This window comes from Triplophysa dalaica, chromosome 12, assembly GCF_015846415.1.
Source record: "Triplophysa dalaica isolate WHDGS20190420 chromosome 12, ASM1584641v1, whole genome shotgun sequence".
In the NCBI taxonomy this organism is placed as follows: Eukaryota; Metazoa; Chordata; class Actinopteri; order Cypriniformes; family Nemacheilidae; genus Triplophysa; species Triplophysa dalaica.
Genome location: NC_079553.1, coordinates 17,182,158 through 17,199,676, shown reverse-complemented (window position 1 = coordinate 17,199,676; position 17,519 = coordinate 17,182,158). Strand labels below are relative to the sequence as shown.

General features: G+C 44.0%; 16 non-coding genes across 16 annotated transcripts; all 16 read left to right on the top strand.

Moving 5' to 3' along the window:
• Positions 1 to 747: 747 nt before the first annotated feature.
• On the top strand, positions 748 to 829 carry trnas-gcu (transfer RNA serine (anticodon GCU)). The gene has a single exon. It is a non-coding gene; the product is annotated as a tRNA-Ser (tRNA).
• A 121-nt stretch (positions 830 to 950) lies between these two features.
• On the top strand, positions 951 to 1,032 carry trnas-gcu (transfer RNA serine (anticodon GCU)). The gene has a single exon. It is a non-coding gene; the product is annotated as a tRNA-Ser (tRNA).
• A 4,891-nt stretch (positions 1,033 to 5,923) lies between these two features.
• On the top strand, positions 5,924 to 6,005 carry trnas-gcu (transfer RNA serine (anticodon GCU)). Its single transcript has one exon. It is a non-coding gene; the product is annotated as a tRNA-Ser (tRNA).
• Positions 6,006 to 6,791: 786 nt separating this feature from the next.
• Positions 6,792 to 6,873, top strand: trnas-gcu (transfer RNA serine (anticodon GCU)). Its single transcript has one exon. It is a non-coding gene; the product is annotated as a tRNA-Ser (tRNA).
• A 1,427-nt stretch (positions 6,874 to 8,300) lies between these two features.
• trnas-gcu (transfer RNA serine (anticodon GCU)) lies at positions 8,301 to 8,382 on the top strand. The gene has a single exon. It is a non-coding gene; the product is annotated as a tRNA-Ser (tRNA).
• A 3,169-nt stretch (positions 8,383 to 11,551) lies between these two features.
• On the top strand, positions 11,552 to 11,633 carry trnas-gcu (transfer RNA serine (anticodon GCU)). The gene has a single exon. It is a non-coding gene; the product is annotated as a tRNA-Ser (tRNA).
• Positions 11,634 to 12,419: 786 nt separating this feature from the next.
• trnas-gcu (transfer RNA serine (anticodon GCU)) lies at positions 12,420 to 12,501 on the top strand. Its single transcript has one exon. It is a non-coding gene; the product is annotated as a tRNA-Ser (tRNA).
• Positions 12,502 to 12,622: 121 nt separating this feature from the next.
• trnas-gcu (transfer RNA serine (anticodon GCU)) lies at positions 12,623 to 12,704 on the top strand. Its single transcript has one exon. It is a non-coding gene; the product is annotated as a tRNA-Ser (tRNA).
• Positions 12,705 to 12,825: 121 nt separating this feature from the next.
• On the top strand, positions 12,826 to 12,907 carry trnas-gcu (transfer RNA serine (anticodon GCU)). Its single transcript has one exon. It is a non-coding gene; the product is annotated as a tRNA-Ser (tRNA).
• A 1,011-nt stretch (positions 12,908 to 13,918) lies between these two features.
• On the top strand, positions 13,919 to 14,000 carry trnas-gcu (transfer RNA serine (anticodon GCU)). Its single transcript has one exon. It is a non-coding gene; the product is annotated as a tRNA-Ser (tRNA).
• Positions 14,001 to 14,122: 122 nt separating this feature from the next.
• trnas-gcu (transfer RNA serine (anticodon GCU)) lies at positions 14,123 to 14,204 on the top strand. The gene has a single exon. It is a non-coding gene; the product is annotated as a tRNA-Ser (tRNA).
• A 798-nt stretch (positions 14,205 to 15,002) lies between these two features.
• trnas-gcu (transfer RNA serine (anticodon GCU)) lies at positions 15,003 to 15,084 on the top strand. Its single transcript has one exon. It is a non-coding gene; the product is annotated as a tRNA-Ser (tRNA).
• Positions 15,085 to 16,077: 993 nt separating this feature from the next.
• On the top strand, positions 16,078 to 16,159 carry trnas-gcu (transfer RNA serine (anticodon GCU)). Its single transcript has one exon. It is a non-coding gene; the product is annotated as a tRNA-Ser (tRNA).
• A 798-nt stretch (positions 16,160 to 16,957) lies between these two features.
• trnas-gcu (transfer RNA serine (anticodon GCU)) lies at positions 16,958 to 17,039 on the top strand. The gene has a single exon. It is a non-coding gene; the product is annotated as a tRNA-Ser (tRNA).
• Positions 17,040 to 17,170: 131 nt separating this feature from the next.
• On the top strand, positions 17,171 to 17,252 carry trnas-gcu (transfer RNA serine (anticodon GCU)). Its single transcript has one exon. It is a non-coding gene; the product is annotated as a tRNA-Ser (tRNA).
• A 122-nt stretch (positions 17,253 to 17,374) lies between these two features.
• trnas-gcu (transfer RNA serine (anticodon GCU)) lies at positions 17,375 to 17,456 on the top strand. Its single transcript has one exon. It is a non-coding gene; the product is annotated as a tRNA-Ser (tRNA).
• The last annotated feature ends 63 nt before the right edge of the window (positions 17,457 to 17,519 follow it).

Here is a 17,519-nt window from a genome sequence, read left to right as displayed (position 1 = left end):
CGTGTTCAACATCCCTTTACAATCAACGGCAGATATCCTCAAATCTTTTCCTGGACGACCATTACCTTGCTCAGTTTAGCTCCAACTCTAATCAAACCAACTCAAGCAAGCTAATCAAGGTCTTCAGGATCACTAGAAAGGTCAGGGTAGGAGCTAAACTCTGCGGGTCTTGCCACTTCAGAAAAAGATTAAAGGGATACCCCTATCCATTACGTTAGGTTGATCGCTTTGTCATGGATGAGAAAGGCTTTAAACTTTGACATCCTAACACCACTAGCAGTCAAATCGATTAAAAGTTTTCTATCTTGAACTTGTCAAGAAGTTGTCATTTTGGAGATGCAGAATATCTAAAGGTAGCCAAGTCATTGCACATTTAAAAGTTTATCTAACTGTGCATGCACGGACTAAAATGTCCTCCTTGGGATATGGCAACCCTGATGATAATCTGAGATGGTTTGAAAATGCAATATTGAAGAGGTTTCAAACCCCTGGATTTAAGCGTCAAATGGCAGCACTGTGCGTGCTCTCGGATTCTCTCAAAAAGACCAGGTGGCCGAGTGGTTAAGGCGATGGACTGCTAATCCATTGTGATCTGCACGCGTGGGTTCGAATCCCATCCTCGTCGTTAGTTGCTTTGACTGAGTTGTCTGTTCAGGATGGAAGTATTGGCTCGATCATGTTTGAATGGTGCCTTAGTCAAATTTTGAAAGGCTGTAATCATCTCATCGTTTAGCCTCTTCAAAAAAAGACGAGGTGGCCGAGTGGTTAAGGCGATGGACTGCTAATCCATTGTGCTCTGCACGCGTGGGTTCGAATCCCATCCTCGTCGTTAATTGCTTTGACTGAGTTGTCTGTTCAGGATGGAAGATTGGCTCGATCATGTTTGAATGGTGCCTTAGTCAAATTTTGAAAGGCTGTAATCATCTCATCGTTTAGCCTCTTTAAAAAAAGACGAGGTGGCCGAGTGGTTAAGGCGATGGACTGCTAATCCATTGTGCTCTGCACGCGTGGGTTCGAATCCCATCCTCGTCGTTAGTTGCTTTGACTGAGTTGTCTGTTCAGGATAGAAGTTTCTGCTCGATTGGCTCGATCATGTTTGAATGGTGCCTTAGTCAAGTTTTGAAAGGCTGTAATCATCTCATCGTTTAGCCTCTTTAAAAAAAGACGAGGTGGCCGAGTGGTTAAGGCGATGGACTGCTAATCCATTGTGCTCTGCACGCGTGGGTTCGAATCCCATCCACGTCGTTAGTTGCTTTGACTGAGTTGTCTGTTCAGGATGGAAGTTTCTGCTCGATTGGCTCGATCATGTTTGAATGGTGCCTTAGTCAAGTTTTGAAAGGCTGTAATCATCTCATCGTTTAGCCTCTTTAAAAAAAGACGAGGTGGCCGAGTGGTTAAGGCGATGCACTGCTAATCCATTGTGCTCTGCACGCGTGGGTTCGAATCCCATCCTCGTCGTTAGTTGCTTTGTCAGAGTTGTCTGTTCAGGATGGAAGTGTCTGCTCGATTGGCTCGTTCATGTTCGAATGGTGCCTTAGTCAAGTTTTGAAAGGCTGTAATCATCTCATCGTTTGGCCTCTTTACCTGCAAAGATGTCCTCCTAGCCCTTTGTGGTGTTTGCACTGCAGCTATGAATCCCATCCTCGTCGTTTGGTACTTAAAAACAGGTGTCTGTCGAAAACACTTGCTAGTCCACGATTGTCTTACCGTCCACGTGTTCAACATCCCTTTACAATCAACGGCAGATATCCTCAAATCTTTTCCTGGACGACCATTACCCTGCTCAGTTTAGCTCCAACTCTAATCAAACCAACTCAAGCAAGCTAATCAAGGTCTTCAGGATCACTAGAAAGGTCAGGGTAGGAGCTAAACTCTGCGGGTCTTGCTACTTCAGAAAAAGATTAAAGGGATACCCCTATCTATAACGTTAGGTTGATCGCTTTGTCATGGATGAGAAAGGCTTTAAACTTTGACATCCTAACACCACTAGCAGTCAAATCGATTAAAAGTTTTCTATCTTGAACTTGTCAAGAAGTTGTCATTTTGGAGATGCAGAATATCTAAAGGTAGCCAAGTCATTGCACATTTAAAAGTTTATCTAACTGTGCATGCACGGACTAAAATGTCCTCCTTGGGATATGGCAACCCTGATGATTATTTGAGATGGTTTGAAAATGTAATATTGAAGAGGTTTCAAACCCCTGGATTTAAGCGTCAAATGGCAGCACTGTGCGTGCTCTCGGATTCTCTCAAAAAGACGAGGTGGCCGAGTGGTTAAGGCGATGGACTGCTAATCCATTGTGCTCTGCACGTGTGGGTTCGAATCCCATCCACGTCGTTAGTTGCTTTGACTGAGTTGTCTGTTCATGATGGAAGTTTCTGCTCGATTGGCTCGATCATGTTTGAATGGTGCCTTAGTCAAGTTTTGAAAGGCTGTAATCATCTCATCGTTTAGCCTCTTCAAAAAAAGACGAGGTGGCCGAGTGGTTAAGGCGATGGACTGCTAATCCTTTGTGCTCTGCACGCGTGGGTTCGAATCCCATCCTCGTCGTTAATTGCTTTGACTGAGTTGTCTGTTCAGGATGGAAGATTGGCTCGATCATGTTTGAATGGTGCCTTAGTCAAATTTTGAAAGGCTGTAATCATCTCATCGTTTAGCCTCTTTAAAAAAAGACGAGGTGGCCGAGTGGTTAAGGCGATAGACTGCTAATCCATTGTGCTCTGCACGCGTGGGTTCGAATCCCATCCTCGTCGTTAGTTGCTTTGTCAGAGTTGTCTGTTCAGGATGGAAGTGTCTGCTCGATCATGTTCGAATGGTGCCTTAGTCAAGTTTTGAAAGGCTGTAATCATCTCATCGTTTGGCCTCTTTACCTGCAAAGATGTCCTCCTAACCCTTTGTGGTGTTTGCACTGCAGCTATGAATCCCATCCTCGTCGTTTGGTACTTAAAAACAGGTGTCTGTCGAAAACACTAGCTAGTCCACGATTGTCTTACCGTCCACGTGTTCAACATCCCTTTACAATCAACGGCAGATATCCTCAAATCTTTTCCTGGACGACCATTACCTTGCTCAGTTTAGCTCCAACTCTAATCAAACCAACTCAAGCAAGCTAATCAAGGTCTTCAGGATCACTAGAAAGGTCAGGGTAGGAGCTAAACTCTGCGGGTCTTGCCACTTCAGAAAAAGATTAAAGGGATACCCCTATCCATTACGTTAGGTTGATCGCTTTGTCATGGATGAGAAAGGCTTTAAACTTTGACATCCTAACACCACTAGCAGTCAAATCGATTAAAAGTTTTCTATCTTGAACTTGTCAAGAAGTTGTCATTTTGGAGATGCAGAATATCTAAAGGTAGCCAAGTCATTGCACATTTAAAAGTTTATCTAACTGTGCATGCACGGACTAAAATGTCCTCCTTGGGATATGGCAACCCTGATGATTATTTGAGATGGTTTGAAAATGCAATATTGAAGAGGTTTCAAACCCCTGGATTTAAGCGTCAAATGGCAGCACTGTGCGTGCTCTCGGATTCTCTCAAAAAGACCAGGTGGCCGAGTGGTTAAGGCGATGGACTGCTAATCCATTGTGCTCTGCACGCGTGGGTTCGAATCCCATCCTCGTCGTTATTTGCGTTGTCTGTTCAGGATGGAAGTGTCTGCTCGATTGGCTCGATCATGTTCGAATGGTGCCTTAGTCAAGTTTTGAAAGGCTGTAATCATCTCATCGTTTGGCCTCTTTACCTGCAAAGATGTCCTCCTAACCCTTTGTGGTGTTTGCACTGCAGCTATGAATCCCATCCTCGTCGTTTGGTACTTAAAAACAGGTGTCTGTCGAAAACACTAGCTAGTCCACGATTGTCTTACCGTCCACGTGTTCAACATCCCTTTACAATCAACGGCAGATATCCTCAAATCTTTTCCTGGACGACCATTACCCTGCTCAGTTTAGCTCCAACTCTAATCAAACCAACTCAAGCAAGCTAATCAAGGTCTTCAGGATCTATAGAAAGGTCAGGGTAGGAGCTAAACTCTGCGGGTCTTGCCACTTCAGAAAAAGATTAAAGGGATACCCCTATCTATGACGTTAGGTTGATCGCTTTGTCATGGATGAGAAAGGCTTTAAACTTTGACATCCTAACACCACTAGCAGTCAAATCGATTAAAAGTTTTCTATCTTGAACTTGTCAAGAAGTTGTCATTTTGGAGATGCAGAATATCTAAAGGTAGCCAAGTCATTGCACATTTAAAAGTTTATCTAACTGTGCATGCACGGACTAAAATGTCCTCCTTGGGATATGGCAACCCTGATGATTATTTGAGATGGTTTGAAAATGTAATATTGAAGAGGTTTCAAACCCCTGGATTTAAGCGTCAAATGGCAGCACTCTGCGTGCTCTCGGATTCTCTCAAAAAGACGAGGTGGCCGAGTGGTTAAGGCGATGGACTGCTAATCCATTGTGCTCTGCACGCGTGGGTTCGAATCCCATCCACGTCGTTAGTTGCTTTGACTGAGTTGTCTGTTCAGGATGGAAGTTTCTGCTCGATTGGCTCGATCATGTTTGAATGGTGCCTTAGTCAAGTTTTGAAAGGCTGTAATCATCTCATCGTTTAGCCTCTTTAAAAAAAGACGAGGTGGCCGAGTGGTTAAGGCGATGCACTGCTAATCCATTGTGCTCTGCACGCGTGGGTTCGAATCCCATTCTCGTCGTTAGTTGCTTTGTCAGAGTTGTCTGTTCAGGATGGAAGTGTCTGCTCGATTGGCTCGTTCATGTTCGAATGGTGCCTTAGTCAAGTTTTGAAAGGCTGTAATCATCTCATCGTTTGGCCTCTTTACCTGCAAAGATGTCCTCCTAGCCCTTTGTGGTGTTTGCACTGCAGCTATGAATCCCATCCTCGTCGTTTGGTACTTAAAAACAGGTGTCTGTCGAAAACACTTGCTAGTCCACGATTGTCTTACCGTCCACGTGTTCAACATCCCTTTACAATCAACGGCAGATATCCTCAAATCTTTTCCTGGACGACCATTACCCTGCTCAGTTTAGCTCCAACTCTAATCAAACCAACTCAAGCAAGCTAATCAAGGTCTTCAGGATCACTAGAAAGGTCAGGGTAGGAGCTAAACTCTGCGGGTCTTGCTACTTCAGAAAAAGATTAAAGGGATACCCCTATCTATAACGTTAGGTTGATCGCTTTGTCATGGATGAGAAAGGCTTTAAACTTTGACATCCTAACACCACTAGCAGTCAAATCGATTAAAAGTTTTCTATCTTGAACTTGTCAAGAAGTTGTCATTTTGGAGATGCAGAATATCTAAAGGTAGCCAAGTCATTGCACATTTAAAAGTTTATCTAACTGTGCATGCACGGACTAAAATGTCCTCCTTGGGATATGGCAACCCTGATGATTATTTGAGATGGTTTGAAAATGTAATATTGAAGAGGTTTCAAACCCCTGGATTTAAGCGTCAAATGGCAGCACTGTGCGTGCTCTCGGATTCTCTCAAAAAGACGAGGTGGCCGAGTGGTTAAGGCGATGGACTGCTAATCCATTGTGCTCTGCACGTGTGGGTTCGAATCCCATCCACGTCGTTAGTTGCTTTGACTGAGTTGTCTGTTCATGATGGAAGTTTCTGCTCGATTGGCTCGATCATGTTTGAATGGTGCCTTAGTCAAGTTTTGAAAGGCTGTAATCATCTCATCGTTTAGCCTCTTCAAAAAAAGACGAGGTGGCCGAGTGGTTAAGGCGATGGACTGCTAATCCTTTGTGCTCTGCACGCGTGGGTTCGAATCCCATCCTCGTCGTTAATTGCTTTGACTGAGTTGTCTGTTCAGGATGGAAGATTGGCTCGATCATGTTTGAATGGTGCCTTAGTCAAATTTTGAAAGGCTGTAATCATCTCATCGTTTAGCCTCTTTAAAAAAAGACGAGGTGGCCGAGTGGTTAAGGCGATGGACTGCTAATCCATTGTGCTCTGCACGCGTGGGTTCGAATCCCATCCTCGTCGTTAGTTGCTTTGTCAGAGTTGTCTGTTCAGGATGGAAGTGTCTGCTCGATCATGTTCGAATGGTGCCTTAGTCAAGTTTTGAAAGGCTGTAATCATCTCATCGTTTGGCCTCTTTACCTGCAAAGATGTCCTCCTAACCCTTTGTGGTGTTTGCACTGCAGCTATGAATCCCATCGTCGTTTGGTACTTAAAAACAGGTGTCTGTCGAAAACACTAGCTAGTCCACGATTGTCTTACCGTCCACGTGTTCAACATCCCTTTACAATCAACGGCAGATATCCTCAAATCTTTTCCTGGACGACCATTACCCTGCTCAGTTTAGCTCCAACTCTAATCAAACCAACTCAAGCAAGCTAATCAAGGTCTTCAGGATCACTAGAAAGGTCAGGGTAGGATCTAAACTCTGCGGGTCTTGCCACTTCAGAAAAAGATTAAAGGGATACCCCTATCTATAACGTTAGGTTGATCGCTTTGTCATGGATGAGAAAGGCTTTAAACTTTGACATCCTAACACCACTAGCAGTCAAATCGATTAAAAGTTTTCTATCTTGAACTTGTCAAGAAGTTGTCATTTTGGAGATGCAGAATATCTAAAGGTAGCCAAGTCATTGCACATTTAAAAGTTTATCTAACTGTGCATGCACGGACTAAAATGTCCTCCTTGGGATATGGCAACCCTGATGATTATTTGAGATGGTTTGAAAATGTAATATTGAAGAGGTTTCAAACCCCTGGATTTAAGCGTCAAATGGCAGCACTGTGCGTGCTCTCGGAGTCTCTCAAAAAGACGAGGTGGCCGAGTGGTTAAGGCGATGGACTGCTAATCCATTGTGCTCTGCACGCGTGGGTTCGAATCCCATCCTCGTCGTTAATTGCTTTGACTGAGTTGTCTGTTCAGGATGGAAGTTTCTGCTCGATTGGCTCGATCATGTTTGAATGGTGCCTTAGTCAAGTTTTGAAAGGCTGTAATCATCTCATCGTTTAGCCTCTTTAAAAAAAGACGAGGTGGCCGAGTGGTTAAGGCGATGCACTGCTAATCCATTGTGCTCTGCACGCGTGGGTTCGAATCCCATCCTCGTCGTTAGTTGCTTTGTCAGAGTTGTCTGTTCAGGATGGAAGTGTCTGCTCGATTGGCTCGTTCATGTTCGAATGGTGCCTTAGTCAAGTTTTGAAAGGCTGTAATCATCTCATCGTTTGGCCTCTTTACCTGCAAAGATGTCCTCCTAGCCCTTTGTGGTGTTTGCACTGCAGCTATGAATCCCATCCTCGTCGTTTGGTACTTAAAAACAGGTGTCTGTCGAAAACACTTGCTAGTCCACGATTGTCTTACCGTCCACGTGTTCAACATCCCTTTACAATCAACGGCAGATATCCTCAAATCTTTTCCTGGACGACCATTACCCTGCTCAGTTTAGCTCCAACTCTAATCAAACCAACTCAAGCAAGCTAATCAAGGTCTTCAGGATCACTAGAAAGGTCAGGGTAGGAGCTAAACTCTGCGGGTCTTGCTACTTCAGAAAAAGATTAAAGGGATACCCCTATCTATAACGTTAGGTTGATCGCTTTGTCATGGATGAGAAAGGCTTTAAACTTTGACATCCTAACACCACTAGCAGTCAAATCGATTAAAAGTTTTCTATCTTGAACTTGTCAAGAAGTTGTCATTTTGGAGATGCAGAATATCTAAAGGTAGCCAAGTCATTGCACATTTAAAAGTTTATCTAACTGTGCATGCACGGACTAAAATGTCCTCCTTGGGATATGGCAACCCTGATGATTATTTGAGATGGTTTGAAAATGTAATATTGAAGAGGTTTCAAACCCCTGGATTTAAGCGTCAAATGGCAGCACTGTGCGTGCTCTCGGATTCTCTCAAAAAGACGAGGTGGCCGAGTGGTTAAGGCGATGGACTGCTAATCCATTGTGCTCTGCACGTGTGGGTTCGAATCCCATCCACGTCGTTAGTTGCTTTGACTGAGTTGTCTGTTCATGATGGAAGTTTCTGCTCGATTGGCTCGATCATGTTTGAATGGTGCCTTAGTCAAGTTTTGAAAGGCTGTAATCATCTCATCGTTTAGCCTCTTCAAAAAAAGACGAGGTGGCCGAGTGGTTAAGGCGATGGACTGCTAATCCTTTGTGCTCTGCACGCGTGGGTTCGAATCCCATCCTCGTCGTTAATTGCTTTGACTGAGTTGTCTGTTCAGGATGGAAGATTGGCTCGATCATGTTTGAATGGTGCCTTAGTCAAATTTTGAAAGGCTGTAATCATCTCATCGTTTAGCCTCTTTAAAAAAAGACGAGGTGGCCGAGTGGTTAAGGCGATGGACTGCTAATCCATTGTGCTCTGCACGCGTGGGTTCGAATCCCATCCTCGTCGTTAGTTGCTTTGTCAGAGTTGTCTGTTCAGGATGGAAGTGTCTGCTCGATCATGTTCGAATGGTGCCTTAGTCAAGTTTTGAAAGGCTGTAATCATCTCATCGTTTGGCCTCTTTACCTGCAAAGATGTCCTCCTAACCCTTTGTGGTGTTTGCACTGCAGCTATGAATCCCATCCTCGTCGTTTGGTACTTAAAAACAGGTGTCTGTCGAAAACACTAGCTAGTCCACGATTGTCTTACCGTCCACGTGTTCAACATCCCTTTACAATCAACGGCAGATATCCTCAAATCTTTTCCTGGACGACCATTACCTTGCTCAGTTTAGCTCCAACTCTAATCAAACCAACTCAAGCAAGCTAATCAAGGTCTTCAGGATCACTAGAAAGGTCAGGGTAGGAGCTAAACTCTGCGGGTCTTGCCACTTCAGAAAAAGATTAAAGGGATACCCCTATCCATTACGTTAGGTTGATCGCTTTGTCATGGATGAGAAAGGCTTTAAACTTTGACATCCTAACACCACTAGCAGTCAAATCGATTAAAAGTTTTCTATCTTGAACTTGTCAAGAAGTTGTCATTTTGGAGATGCAGAATATCTAAAGGTAGCCAAGTCATTGCACATTTAAAAGTTTATCTAACTGTGCATGCACGGACTAAAATGTCCTCCTTGGGATATGGCAACCCTGATGATTATTTGAGATGGTTTGAAAATGCAATATTGAAGAGGTTTCAAACCCCTGGATTTAAGCGTCAAATGGCAGCACTGTGCGTGCTCTCGGATTCTCTCAAAAAGACCAGGTGGCCGAGTGGTTAAGGCGATGGACTGCTAATCCATTGTGCTCTGCACGCGTGGGTTCGAATCCCATCCTCGTCGTTATTTGCGTTGTCTGTTCAGGATGGAAGTGTCTGCTCGATTGGCTTGATCATGTTCGAATGGTGCCTTAGTCAAGTTTTGAAAGGCTGTAATCATCTCATCGTTTGGCCTCTTTACCTGCAAAGATGTCCTCCTAACCCTTTGTGGTGTTTGCACTGCAGCTATGAATCCCATCCTCGTCGTTTGGTACTTAAAAACAGGTGTCTGTCGAAAACACTAGCTAGTCCACGATTGTCTTACCGTCCACGTGTTCAACATCCCTTTACAATCAACGGCAGATATCCTCAAATCTTTTCCTGGACGACCATTACCCTGCTCAGTTTAGCTCCAACTCTAATCAAACCAACTCAAGCAAGCTAATCAAGGTCTTCAGGATCTATAGAAAGGTCAGGGTAGGAGCTAAACTCTGCGGGTCTTGCCACTTCAGAAAAAGATTAAAGGGATACCCCTATCTATGACGTTAGGTTGATCGCTTTGTCATGGATGAGAAAGGCTTTAAACTTTGACATCCTAACACCACTAGCAGTCAAATCGATTAAAAGTTTTCTATCTTGAACTTGTCAAGAAGTTGTCATTTTGGAGATGCAGAATATCTAAAGGTAGCCAAGTCATTGCACATTTAAAAGTTTATCTAACTGTGCATGCACGGACTAAAATGTCCTCCTTGGGATATGGCAACCCTGATGATTATTTGAGATGGTTTGAAAATGTAATATTGAAGAGGTTTCAAACCCCTGGATTTAAGCGTCAAATGGCAGCACTCTGCGTGCTCTCGGATTCTCTCAAAAAGACGAGGTGGCCGAGTGGTTAAGGCGATGGACTGCTAATCCATTGTGCTCTGCACGCGTGGGTTCGAATCCCATCCACGTCGTTAGTTGCTTTGACTGAGTTGTCTGTTCAGGATGGAAGTTTCTGCTCGATTGGCTCGATCATGTTTGAATGGTGCCTTAGTCAAGTTTTGAAAGGCTGTAATCATCTCATCGTTTAGCCTCTTTAAAAAAAGACGAGGTGGCCGAGTGGTTAAGGCGATGCACTGCTAATCCATTGTGCTCTGCACGCGTGGGTTCGAATCCCATTCTCGTCGTTAGTTGCTTTGTCAGAGTTGTCTGTTCAGGATGGAAGTGTCTGCTCGATTGGCTCGTTCATGTTCGAATGGTGCCTTAGTCAAGTTTTGAAAGGCTGTAATCATCTCATCGTTTGGCCTCTTTACCTGCAAAGATGTCCTCCTAGCCCTTTGTGGTGTTTGCACTGCAGCTATGAATCCCATCCTCGTCGTTTGGTACTTAAAAACAGGTGTCTGTCGAAAACACTTGCTAGTCCACGATTGTCTTACCGTCCACGTGTTCAACATCCCTTTACAATCAACGGCAGATATCCTCAAATCTTTTCCTGGACGACCATTACCCTGCTCAGTTTAGCTCCAACTCTAATCAAACCAACTCAAGCAAGCTAATCAAGGTCTTCAGGATCACTAGAAAGGTCAGGGTAGGAGCTAAACTCTGCGGGTCTTGCTACTTCAGAAAAAGATTAAAGGGATACCCCTATCTATAACGTTAGGTTGATCGCTTTGTCATGGATGAGAAAGGCTTTAAACTTTGACATCCTAACACCACTAGCAGTCAAATCGATTAAAAGTTTTCTATCTTGAACTTGTCAAGAAGTTGTCATTTTGGAGATGCAGAATATCTAAAGGTAGCCAAGTCATTGCACATTTAAAAGTTTATCTAACTGTGCATGCACGGACTAAAATGTCCTCCTTGGGATATGGCAACCCTGATGATTATTTGAGATGGTTTGAAAATGTAATATTGAAGAGGTTTCAAACCCCTGGATTTAAGCGTCAAATGGCAGCACTGTGCGTGCTCTCGGATTCTCTCAAAAAGACGAGGTGGCCGAGTGGTTAAGGCGATGGACTGCTAATCCATTGTGCTCTGCACGTGTGGGTTCGAATCCCATCCACGTCGTTAGTTGCTTTGACTGAGTTGTCTGTTCATGATGGAAGTTTCTGCTCGATTGGCTCGATCATGTTTGAATGGTGCCTTAGTCAAGTTTTGAAAGGCTGTAATCATCTCATCGTTTAGCCTCTTCAAAAAAAGACGAGGTGGCCGAGTGGTTAAGGCGATGGACTGCTAATCCTTTGTGCTCTGCACGCGTGGGTTCGAATCCCATCCTCGTCGTTAATTGCTTTGACTGAGTTGTCTGTTCAGGATGGAAGATTGGCTCGATCATGTTTGAATGGTGCCTTAGTCAAATTTTGAAAGGCTGTAATCATCTCATCGTTTAGCCTCTTTAAAAAAAGACGAGGTGGCCGAGTGGTTAAGGCGATGGACTGCTAATCCATTGTGCTCTGCACGCGTGGGTTCGAATCCCATCCTCGTCGTTAGTTGCTTTGTCAGAGTTGTCTGTTCAGGATGGAAGTGTCTGCTCGATCATGTTCGAATGGTGCCTTAGTCAAGTTTTGAAAGGCTGTAATCATCTCATCGTTTGGCCTCTTTACCTGCAAAGATGTCCTCCTAACCCTTTGTGGTGTTTGCACTGCAGCTATGAATCCCATCGTCGTTTGGTACTTAAAAACAGGTGTCTGTCGAAAACACTAGCTAGTCCACGATTGTCTTACCGTCCACGTGTTCAACATCCCTTTACAATCAACGGCAGATATCCTCAAATCTTTTCCTGGACGACCATTACCCTGCTCAGTTTAGCTCCAACTCTAATCAAACCAACTCAAGCAAGCTAATCAAGGTCTTCAGGATCACTAGAAAGGTCAGGGTAGGATCTAAACTCTGCGGGTCTTGCCACTTCAGAAAAAGATTAAAGGGATACCCCTATCTATAACGTTAGGTTGATCGCTTTGTCATGGATGAGAAAGGCTTTAAACTTTGACATCCTAACACCACTAGCAGTCAAATCGATTAAAAGTTTTCTATCTTGAACTTGTCAAGAAGTTGTCATTTTGGAGATGCAGAATATCTAAAGGTAGCCAAGTCATTGCACATTTAAAAGTTTATCTAACTGTGCATGCACGGACTAAAATGTCCTCCTTGGGATATGGCAACCCTGATGATTATTTGAGATGGTTTGAAAATGTAATATTGAAGAGGTTTCAAACCCCTGGATTTAAGCGTCAAATGGCAGCACTGTGCGTGCTCTCGGAGTCTCTCAAAAAGACGAGGTGGCCGAGTGGTTAAGGCGATGGACTGCTAATCCATTGTGCTCTGCACGCGTGGGTTCGAATCCCATCCTCGTCGTTAATTGCTTTGACTGAGTTGTCTGTTCAGGATGGAAGATTGGCTCGATCATGTTTGAATGGTGCCTTAGTCAAATTTTGAAAGGCTGTAATCATCTCATCGTTTAGCCTCTTCAAAAAAAGACGAGGTGGCCGAGTGGTTAAGGCGATGGACTGCTAATCCATTGTGCTCTGCACGCGTGGGTTCGAATCCCATCCTCGTCGTTAATTGCTTTGACTGAGTTGTCTGTTCAGGATGGAAGATTTGCTCGATCATGTTTGAATGGTGCCTTAGTCAAATTTTGAAAGGCTGTAATCATCTCATCGTTTAGCCTCTTTAAAAAAAGACGAGGTGGCCGAGTGGTTAAGGCGATGGACTGCTAATCCATTGTGCTCTGCACGCGTGGGTTCGAATCCCATCCTCGTCGTTAGTTGCTTTGACTGAGTTGTCTGTTCAGGATGGAAGTTTCTGCTCGATTGGCTCGATCATGTTTGAATGGTGCCTTAGTCAAATTTTGAAAGGCTGTAATCATCTCATCGTTTAGCCTCTTTAAAAAAAGACGAGGTGGCCGAGTGGTTAAGGCGATGGACTGCTAATCCATTATGCTCTGCACGCGTGGGTTCGAATCCCATCCTCGTCGTTAGTTGCTTTGTCAGAGTTGTCTGTTCAGGATGGAAGTGTCTGCTCGATTGGCTCGATCATGTTCGAATGGTGCCTTAGTCAAGTTTTGAAAGGCTGTAATCATCTCATCGTTTGGCCTCTATACCTGCAAAGATGTCCCCCTAACCCTTTGTGGTGTTTGCACTGCAGCTATGAATCCCATCCTCGTCGTTTGGTACTTAAAAACAGGTGTCTGTCGAAAACACTTGCTAGTCAACGATTGTCTTACCGTCCACGTGTTCAACATCCCTTTACAATCAACGGCAGATATCCTCAAATCTTTTCCTGGACGACCATTACCCTGCTCAGTTTAGCTCCAACTCTAATCAAACCAACTCAAGCAAGCTAATCAAGGTCTTCAGGATCACTAGAAAGGTCAGGGTAGGAGCTAAACTCTGCGGGTCTTGCCACTTCAGAAAAAGATTAAAGGGATACCCCTATCTATTACGTTAGGTTGATCGCTTTGTCATGGATGAGAAAGGCTTTAAACTTTGACATCCTAACACCACTAGCAGTCAAATCGATTAAAAGTTTTCTATCTTAAACTTGTCAAGAAGTTGTCATTTTGGAGATGCAGAATATCTAAAGGTAGCCAAGTCATTGCACATTTAAAAGTTTATCTAACTGTGCATGCACGGACTAAAATGTCCTCCTTGGGATATGGCAACCCTGACGATTATTTGAAATGGTTTGAAAATGTAATATTGAAGAGGTTTCAAACCCCTGGATTTAAGCGTCAAATGGCAGCACTGTGCGTGCTCTCGGATTCTCTAGAAAAGACGAGGTGGCCGAGTGGTTAAGGCGATGGACTGCTAATCCATTGTGCTCTGCACGCGTGGGTTCGAATCCCATCCTCGTCGTTAGTTGCTTTGACTGAGTTGTCTGTTCAGGATGGAAGTTTTGGCTCGATCATGTTTGAATGGTGCCTTAGTCAAATTTTGAAAGGCTGTAATCATCTCATCGTTTAGCCTCTTTAAAAAAAGACGAGGTGGCCGAGTGGTTAAGGCGATGGACTGCTAATCCATTGTGCTCTGCACGCGTGGGTTCGAATCCCATCCTCGTCGTTAGTTGCTTTGTCAGAGTTGTCTGTTCAGGATGGAAGTGTCTGCTCGATTGGCTCGATCATGTTCGAATGGTGCCTTAGTCAAGTTTTGAAAGGCTGTAATCATCTCATCGTTTGGCCTCTTTACCTGCAAAGATGTCCTCCTAACCCTTTGTGGTGTTTGCACTGCAGCTATGAATCCCATCCTCGTCGTTTGGTACTTAAAAACAGGTGTCTGTCGAAAACACTAGCTAGTCCACGATTGTCTTACCGTCCACGTGTTCAACATCCCTTTACAATCAACGGCAGATATCCTCAAATCTTTTCCTGGACGACCATTACCCTGCTCAGTTTAGCTCCAACTCTAATCAAACCAACTCAAGCAAGCTAATCAAGGTCTTCAGGATCACTAGAAAGGTCAGGGTAGGAGCTAAACTCTGCGGGTCTTGCCACTTCAGAAAAAGATTAAAGGGATACCCCTATCTATAACGTTAGGTTGATCGCTTTGTCATGGATGAGAAAGGCTTTAAACTTTGACATCCTAACACCACTAGCAGTCAAATCGATTAAAAGTTTTCTATCTTAAACTTGTCAAGAAGTTGTCATTTTGGAGATGCAGAATATCTTAAGGTAGCCAAGTCATTGCACATTTAAAAGTTTATCTAACTGTGCATGCACGGACTAAAATGTCCTCCTTGGGATATGGCAACCCTGATGATTATTTGAGATGGTTTGAAAATGTAATATTGAAGAGGTTTCAAACCCCTGGATTTAAGCGTCAAATGGCAGCACTGTGCGTGCTCTCGGATTCTCTCAAAAAGACGAGGTGGCCGAGTGGTTAAGGCGATGGACTGCTAATCCATTGTGCTCTGCACGCGTGGGTTCGAATCCCATCCTCGTCGTTAGTTGCTTTGTCAGAGTTGTCTGTTCAGGATGGAAGTGTCTGCTCGATCATGTTCGAATGGTGCCTTAGTCAAGTTTTGAAAGGCTGTAATCATCTCATCGTTTGGCCTCTTTACCTGCAAAGATGTCCTCCTAACCCTTTGTGGTGTTTGCACTGCAGCTATGAATCCCATCCTCGTCGTTTGGTACTTAAAAACAGGTGTCTGTCGAAAACACTTGCTAGTCCACGATTGTCTTACCGTCCACGTGTTCAACATCCCTTTACAATCAACGGCAGATATCCTCAAATCTTTTCCTGGACAACCATTTCCCTGCTCAGTTTAGCTCCAACTCTAATCAAACCAACTCAAGCAAGCTAATCAAGGTCTTCAGGATCACTAGAAAGGTCAGGGTAGGAGCTAAACTCTGCGGGTCTTGCCACTTCAGAAAAAGATTAAAGGGATACCCCTATCTATTACGTTAGGTTGATCGCTTTGTCATGGATGAGAAAGGCTTTAAACTTTGACATCCTAACACCACTAGCAGTCAAATCGATTAAAAGTTTTCTATCTTAAACTTGTCAAGAAGTTGTCATTTTGGAGATGCAGAATATGTAAAGGTAGCCAAGTCATTGCACATTTAAAAGTTTATCTAACTGTGCATGCACGGACTAAAATGTCCTCCTTGGGATATGGCAACCCTGATGATTATTTGAGATGGTTTGAAAATGTAATATTGAAGAGGTTTCAAACCCCTGGATTTAAGCTTCAAATGGCAGCACTGTGCGTGCTCTCAGATTCTCTCAAAAAGACGAGGTGGCCGAGTGGTTAAGGCGATGGACTGCTCATCTATTGTGCTCTGCACGCGTGGGTTCGAATCCCATCCTCGTCGTTAGTTGCTTTGTCAGAGTTGTCTGTTCAGGATGGAAGTGTCTGCTCGATCATGTTTGAATGGTGCCTTAGTCAAATTTTGAAAGGCTGTAATCATCTCATCGTTTAGCCTCTTTAAAAAAAGACGAGGTGGCCGAGTGGTTAAGGCGATGGACTGCTAATCCATTGTGCTCTGCACGCGTGGGTTCGAATCCCATCCTCGTCGTTAGTTGCTTTGTCAGAGTTGTCTGTTCAGGATGGAAGTGTCTGCTCGATTGGCTCGATAATGTTCGAATGGTGCCTTAGTCAAGTTTTGAAAGGCTGTAATCATCTCATCGTTTGGCCTCTTTACCTGCAAAGATGTCCTCCTAACCCTTTGTGGTGTTTGCACTGCAGCTATGAATCCCATCCTCGTCGTTTGGTACTTAAAAACAGGTGTCTGTCGAAAACACTAGCTAGTCCACGATTGTCTTACCGTCCACGTGTTCAACATCCCTTTACAATCAACGGCAGATATCCTCAAATCTTTTCCTGGACGACCATTACCCTGCTCAGTTTAGCTCCAACTCTAATCAAACCAACTCAAGCAAGATAATCAAGGTCTTCAGGATCACTAGAAAGGTCAGGGTAGGAGCTAAACTCTGCGGGTCTTGCCACTTCAGAAAAAGATTAAAGGGATACCCCTATCTATAACGTTAGGTTGATCGCTTTGTCATGGATGAGAAAGGCTTTAAACTTTGACATCCTAACACCACTAGCAGTCAAATCGATTAAAAGTTTTCTATCTTAAACTTGTCAAGAAGTTGTCATTTTGGAGATGCAGAATATCTTAAGGTAGCCAAGTCATTGCACATTTAAAAGTTTATCTAACTGTGCATGCACGGACTAAAATGTCCTCCTTGGGATATGGCAACCCTGATGATTATTTGAGATGGTTTGAAAATGTAATATTGAAGAGGTTTCAAACCCCTGGATTTAAGCGTCAAATGGCAGCACTGTGCGTGCTCTCGGATTCTCTCAAAAAGACGAGGTGGCCGAGTGGTTAAGGCGATGGACTGCTCATCCATTGTGCTCTGCACGCGTGGGTTCGAATCCCATCCTCGTCGTTAATTGCTTTGACTGAGTTGTCTGTTCAGGATGGAAGTTTCTGCTCGATTGGCTCGATCATGTTTGAATGGTGCCTTAGTCAAATTTTGAAAGGCTGTAATCATCTCATCGTTTAGCCTCTTCAAAAAAAGACGAGGTGGCCGAGTGGTTAAGGCGATGGACTGCTAATCCATTGTGCTCTGCACGCGTGGGTTCGAATCCCATCCTCGTCGTTAGTTGCTTTGACTGAGTTGTCTGTTCAGGATGGAAGTTTTGGCTCGATCATGTTTGAATGGTGCCTTAGTCAAATTTTGAAAGGCTGTAATCATCTCATCGTTTAGCCTCTTTAAAAAAAGACGAGGTGGTCGAGTGGTTAAGGCGATGGACTGCTAATCCATTGTGCTCTGCACGCGTGGGTTCGAATCCCATCCTCGTCGTTAGTTGCTTTGTCAGAGTTGTCTGTTCAGGATGGAAGTGTCTGCTCGATTGGCTCGATCATG